At 41.1% G+C, this 7,375-nt stretch overlaps 1 pseudogene; it reads left to right on the top strand.

Moving 5' to 3' along the window:
- The first annotated feature begins 258 nt into the window (after positions 1–258).
- Positions 259–2,602, top strand: LOC138173297 (RCC1-like G exchanging factor-like protein pseudogene; annotated as a pseudogene).
- Positions 2,603–7,375: the final 4,773 nt, after the last annotated feature.

Here is a 7,375-nt window from a genome sequence, read left to right as displayed (position 1 = left end):
TTTCTTCTTCATTGCTGATGATTTCACCTTTTTTTCATTCGCAATACTGGAAACTAGGTCTTCTTTAAAAAAAAATACAAATAAACCACTTAATTCCAGAAGCAAAGATGGTGGAGTAAGGAGTAAGTTGGTCTCACATTCCCTTGTCGACTTTGAAAAACCCAGAGAATGTTTCCCCAGGAAAAAATGCTAGAATAGTGGAACCAACAGAAAGATGGTGCTATAACGGTCTTTTAGCTTAAGAGGCTGGTGGGATTAATGAGGAAGTTCTCTCTTGCTGTGGCTGAAGGGGACTGTACAGGTTGGGAGGCATCCCTGCAAGCCAACAGCAGCCCCACTTCAGTAGACCAGGGGGGATTGAGAGCCCCAGGGTGCAGAAGCAGGCAAGCTCCAATGCCATGCACACATCAGCCACCACCACCAGTTCCAGCTCAGCACCAGGTAAACTGCCAGACCACTGTGACATCCAGCTGCCAGTGTGCCTGAGGCCTCAGCACAGACCAGTATCCAGAACCGTAGTTCCCAGTACAAGAAGTATGAGACAGTGCTCCCCGGGCCCCAGAAGCAGAGAACAACGTTAAAAGCCAGAAAAAAAAGCCAAGCAATATGAATAAGTAAAATCAAAGGAAAACAAAGACCATAGAGATATATGTCGATGACAGCATGAGCAAGGTCGGGCTTTTGTTGCTTTCTCCTTCTTGATGTTGGCCTTCAGTTTCCAGGCTCAGGCTAAACTGTAAATATCTGAAGGATTTGTCTCCTTCAAACCTGCTAATTCACAGCTGTGCTGAGTCCAGGAGGTTTTCTGCCTCCTGACTCCTGGCCACTCCGGGCCAGAGTCTTTCTCGAATATTCTGGGAGGCTGGCGTTTTGCTTTGAAAGTTCGCTTATGAGAAGAGCATTTCGATTTACTGGCTGAGACTCTGAGCAGCCACACATTCAGAGTCCTGTGAGCGCTGAGATGTCTGTCCTCCCTGGTCCAGTGATGCATGTAAAGTGCGGAGCAGCATTGTTGTATTCAGGCTGCTCCAGTCTTGTCTGTCGGTCTTTGTGCTCATTTCTCTGCTTGGATTTTCTCCATGTTCAGGGTGCTGACTTTCCCACTGAACTAGTGAATGCAATTGAAGTAGATTGTCGACTCCCTTAAAAGTTGTCTTTTCTGGGAAGGAGCATGCTCCAGCGAGTCAAAAGCTTCCCAGGATGGTGGCGCCCTAGGCAGGAGGCCTACAAGGATGCTGATGGCTAGCAAGACGTAGAGGGGAGTATGAGTGTAGGTGCAGCACGCTGGACGCTGTTACCAGGGCGCGCTGGCCCGTTGCTAAGGACGCACTGCACTGCAGGCTGGAAGTGGCAGTGGAGGCTGAGCCCCAGGCTCCAGTGGTGCAGTGTATGGTCAAGCTAGCGCTCTGCGTGGACGGCATATTCATGTAAGGATTCCAGTACTCGGCTGCAAGCCTTGTGCCATCTCGCCTGTGCCCTGGCGGCTGGAGCTGGATACCAGGACTTCATACGCCGCCTTTGGCTATGGCTTCACGCTGCTTTCCTCCCAGACTCAGGACATCACCAACGTCTGGGGCATAGGCCTCAACAAGGACTCTCCACTTGGGTTTCACGGGAGTTGAAAAGATAACAGCCAGGGATACTAGTAAATCTTGGAACAGTCGCCAGTGCCATTGCCTCTGGGTGGACCGCAGGGAGACCTGGGTTCCAGGTGGCCTGTGGAAGAGCCCACTCGCTGATCCTGACCGACAACGAAGGAGTCTTCAGCATGGCCAGCAATTTCTGCGGGCAGCGTGGAAGAGCTACCGAGTGCACAGAATGCAGGAGTTTTCAGGTTGTCTGTGGCCAAGACCGCAGCCTGTCCCTAACGGATAAAGACTAGGTCTACTACTGTGGATGGGGGGCGAATGGGCAGACATGCCTGGGTCACTATAACATCACCATTCGCCCACCAGTGTCGGTGGCGACATTGTCCAGGTCGGCACCTATGCAGACTTCTCTCTCGCCTGTCTCCTGACGGAGACCTCTTTGGGTGGGGCAACTCAGAATACCTGCAGCTCGCTTCCATCAGGGAGGCCACCCAGGTGAATGGCCCCACGTAGGTGCCATTCTCTGGGATTGGGAAGGTCAAGCAGGCGTCCTGTGGAGGTACTGGAAGCGCAGTCTTAAATGGCAAAGGAAATATTTTTGTCTGGGGATACGGGATTCTTGGTAAAGGCCCGAATCTCATGGAGACGGAACTCCCAGAAATGATGGCGCCTATTCTCTTTGGCTTGTCGGATTTCAACCCTGATGCCGCGGTTTCCCACATTCTCTGAGGACTCAGCCAGTTTTCCGCCCTTACCAACAAAAGTGAGGTGTTTGTGTGGGGCAAGAACATCTGAGATTGCCTGGGGATTGGCACCTAGAAGATCAGAACTTCGCGTGGAGGGTGATAATGCGAGGGGCGCCGGTACAAGTGGACTGTGGGGTGGACCACATGGTGACTCTGGCTAGGTCATTCATCTAAGCCTGCTGCCTCCCCTGATTTCCAGAGGCATGGCCCCTGGCCCTTGGCGCTGTGGGAGACAAACCAGCCACGCTCTGCTTGAGCCTCTGTAGGACTTGGTGGGTTTGGGCTCCTGGGCCATTTGCACCATTTGTTTCTCTGCTGCCAGCGAGTGACTAGACATCAGGGGGATTCCCCCTGGCCAGAGTCTGTGTGTGCACTGACTGTGTGTGTGTGCCTGCGTGGTGGGGGTGGGGAGGATGCCTCCCCACCTTCCTTTCTTTCAGGGTAGCATTTACAGTAAGCCCCTTCCATGCTGGGGGCTGCACGTACAGAGGCCCAGTTTTGGGGCTCCATGTGCCCCTCCCTGGCAGCAGGGCACTGGACGGGCTGCGCCAACAACTGCCTGCCCTTTAATGATGGAGAGGGAGGCAGGGCCTCTGGCTCCAGGTATCCCCATTCATATTTTTCAGCTCTTATCAAACAAATAAAATGATGATTTAAAAAAATGCCTCTCCTTTAAGAACAGCAGATAAAAAAAAAATCTGTGCTAGCAGGCCATCCTGGGTATTGCAGGGTGCTTGCTCTTAAGCTTGGTGACAGGAAAGGTCAAAACACAAATTCAGGAGACTACAATAGGGTCAATATACCCATATCTGAAACCCCAAATTGGAATATGATGTGGTCTCAAGCCAAAAAAGCTTTCTTGGAAGAGCTCAAGAACGATTTTTAAAAGTCAAATAAGAGAGATAGAAGAACAACGGAACAATTCCTTTAAAAATACAACTGACAAATGGAAAAAGTACTTGTGTCCAAATTTCTCCTGGTTCTACTCTTCTCACTCAGCATCACTTCTTTTAAGCCTCTCCAGGTAAATATGAAGACCGTCTGTTCCTCGTTTCTTATAGCACAATATTATTCCATAAGATGCATATACCAGGAGAAATTTGTACACAATTACAGACACAACTTATGTGTGATGACCAACTTTGATAGACTGGACTCTTCTCAGCATTGTAGTGATATAAGTCAATCCCAAAAGACTCTTGATGGCGAGAAATATGTGCATCCAGAGAAAGAACTAAGTTCATATCCAGGTGGAAGCAAAATACCTGATCTTTTTCCTTCTCTAATTTGGTTTTATGTCCTCTTTACCAGTTTTCATTCCAGCTGGTACAATATGTCCTTATTACCTGACTAATGTATAGTGTGAAAATAAAAAAAAGGAAAAAGTACACTGAATAAAACAACTCCTTTAACAGTAGAATTGGCCAAATGGAAAAGGAAGTACAAAAGCCAAACGAAGAAAATAATTTGTTAAATTGGGCAAGTGGAAGCTAATGACTCTGTGAGACATCAAGAATCAGTCAAAAAAAACTGAAAAGATGAAAAAAAATAGAAGAAAATGTAAAATACTTCTTTGGAAAAACAACTGACCTGGAAAAAGATTGAGAAGAGATAATTTAAGAATTATTGGAGTACCTCAGAACCATGATGAAAAAAAGATCCAGGCCAACATCTTTCAAGAAATCATTAAGGAAACCTGCCCTGAAGTCCTAGAACCAGATGGCACAAGAGTAAACGAAAGAATCCCCTAATCATCACCTGAAAGAGATACCAAACTGAAAACACCAAGAATGTTGTAGCCAAATTCCATAATTAATTATCAGATCAAGGAGGAAATAGAGTAAACAGTCAGGAAGAAATAATTCAAATAGCGTAGAAGCACAGTTAGGATTTTGCAGAACCTAGCAGCTTCTATATTAAAAGATCACAGTACTTGCAATATGATATTTCATAAGGCAAAGGAGCTTGGAATATATTCAAGGACAAAGTATACATTGAAGCTGAGCTTAACCTTTCAGGGGGAGAGATGGACATTCAATGAAATAGGGGACTTCTAGGATTTCCTGATGAAAAGGCCGGAACTAAGTAGAAAATCTGATCTTCAAATACAAGACTCAAGAAAGGCATAAAAAGGCAAATAGGAAAAAAGGGGAAAATCATATTTTTCAATAAGAACAAACTGTTTACCTCCCTAAATGGGGAGATGATACTTGCAACTCTTGACAACTGTATCTTTATGAAATCATATAGAAGGAAAATACATAGACAGAAGGAGTGGGTTTAAGTTGATTTTGATGTGATGATAAAAAAATAAACCTTAAGCATTGAAAAGGAGAAAATTAGGAGGCAGAAAAATCACATAAAGGGGCACTAAGAAAAGGTACATTAGAGTAGAGGGAAATAAGGGAGGGAGATGAGCATTGTTTGAACTTTACTCTCATTGGATTTGACTCAAGGAGGGAATAACATGCTCAGTAAAGTATAGAAATCTGACTTGCTCTATAGCCATTGTGAGGGGAAAGGGGAAAGAAAAGGTAGATAGGCATAGAAGGGAGGGAAGAAGGAGTAAGGTATAGGAAAAAGAAAAGGGAGGTGGGGTGAAAGAAGGTAGGGGAGATTGAGGGAGGTGGTGCTCAGAAGCAGGAAAGGGAGAAAGGAGAAAGAACAGGATAAATTGTGGGTGTGATAGTATAAAGAGAAATACACATAAAGTAGTCATAACTGTGAATATGAATGGGATGAACTCTCCCATAAAATAGAAGTGGATAACAGAATGGATTAAAAATCGTAATCCTACAATATGTTGCTTTCAAGGAACACATTTGAAACGGAGGGATACACACAAGGTAAAGGCACAAGACTGGAGTAGGGTATATTATGCTTCAGCTAAAGTAAAAAAAAAAAGCAGGAGTGGCAAACCTAATCTCAGACAAAGCAAAAGCAAATATGGATCTAAATAAAAGAGATAAGGAAGAAAACTATATCTGGATAAAGTCACCACAGACGGTAAAATAATATCATTAACAAACATATATGCACAAGTGGTATAACATTCAGTTTCTTAGAGGAGAAGTTAAGGGAGTTACAGGAAAAATTGACAGCAAAACTATACTAGTTTTGGATCTCAATCTTTCCTGCTCTGAATTCAATAAATATAACCACAAATAAACAAGAAAGAAGTTAGGGAGGTGAATAGAATTTTAGAAAAGTTGGATATGGTCGACGTCTGGCGAAAATTGAATGGGGTTAGAAAGGAATATACCTTTCCCTCAGTAGTACATGGCACCTAAACAAAAATAGACCAAGCACTAGCGCAATTAAAACCTGACAGTTTAATGCAGAAAGGTAGAAATATTAAATGCATCCTCTTCAGATCATGATTCAATTAAAATTATATGTCAGAAAGGACCATGGAATGAGAGCCTAAAAATCAATTGGAAACTAAAGAATCTAATCCTAAAGAATTGGGTCAAACAACAAATAATACAAACAATCAATAACTTCATCCAAAAGAATGACAATAATGAGACAACACACCCAAATTTATGGAATGCAGTGAAAACAGTTCTTAGTGGAAATTTTATATTTCTAAATGCTTACATGAATAAAACAGAAGCAGATCAATGCAGTGGAAATGCAACTAAAAAAACTAGAAAAAGGAAAAAAATTAAAATCCCCAATTATATACAGAATTAGAAATACTTAACAGCAAAGGACAGATTAGTCAAATTGCAATTAAGAAAATAATTGAACTGATAAGTAGAACTTAGAGTTGGTTTTATGAAAAAAAAAACAGAGCAAAAGAGATAAACCTTTGGTTAATTTGATTTAAAAAAGAAAAAAATTAAATTACAAGGGTCAGAAATGGAAATAATGAATTCATCACTAATGAAAAGGAAATTAACTATAATTAGGAAATATTTTGCCCTTCCGTAAATTGAGCAATCTTTAGTGAAATGGATGAATGAGATTAATAAAAGAGGAAATAAAATATTTATCCCCATCCAAGAAAAAGAAATTGAACAAACCATATATGAACTCCCTAGGGAAACATCTCTAGGGCCAGATGGATTTACAAGTGAACTCTATCAAACGTTTAAAGAACAATTAATTCCAAAAGTATATAGGCCGTTTGGGAAGAAAAGACCAAGAAGGAGTCCTACCATATTCTTTTTATGACGCAAATATGGTACTGATTTCTAAAGTGAGAAGAGTCAAATCAGAAAAAGAAAATATGAACCAATTCCCTAATTAATATAGACACAATAATTTTAAAAAATATTTTATTAGCAAAAAGATTACAGCAACTTATCATGAGAATAATACAGTATAACACGTAGGATTTTTGCAGGAATGCAGGACTGGTTCAATATTAGGAAAACTACTAGCATAATTGATCACATCAACAACAAAACTAACAGAAATCATTCAATTATCTCAATAGATGCAGAAAGTTTTTGACAAAATAGAACACCCATTCCTATTAAAACCATTAGAAAACATTGGAATATAAGGAGTCTTCCTGAAAACAATAAGTAGCATCTACCTAAAATTATCAGAAATTATTATATGTAATGCAGATAGGCTAGAAGCTTTTACAGTAAAATTGTGGGTAAAAAAGGATATCTATTATAACCCCTGTTATTCAATATGGTAGTAGAAATATTAGCTTTAACAATAAGAGAAGAAAAATAAATAGAAGGAATTAGAATAAGCAAAGAAGAAGCAAATCTATCACTCTTTGTAGATGTTGTGATGATACACTTAGAGAAGCTTGAGAAGCAAGTAAAAGACTACATGAAAAAATAAATAACTTTAGCAACGTTGAAAGATATAAAACAAACCCACATAAATCTTTGCCATTTCCATTTGTTATTAGCAAAGCTCAACAGTAAGAGATAGATAAATTCCATTTAAAGTTACTGTAGACATTATAAAATATTTGGGAGTCTACCTGCCAAAACAAACTCAGAAACTATATGAACATAATTAGAAAACACTTTTCACACAAATAAAGTCAGATGTAAATAATTGGAAAGA

Source organism: Petaurus breviceps, unplaced genomic scaffold, assembly GCF_028583685.1.
Source record: "Petaurus breviceps papuanus isolate PSGF00001 unplaced genomic scaffold, PetGlider_PUasm1.0 571, whole genome shotgun sequence".
NCBI classification, from domain to species: Eukaryota; Metazoa; Chordata; class Mammalia; order Diprotodontia; family Petauridae; genus Petaurus; species Petaurus breviceps.
This window is presented reverse-complemented; position numbering and strand designations above follow the sequence as displayed.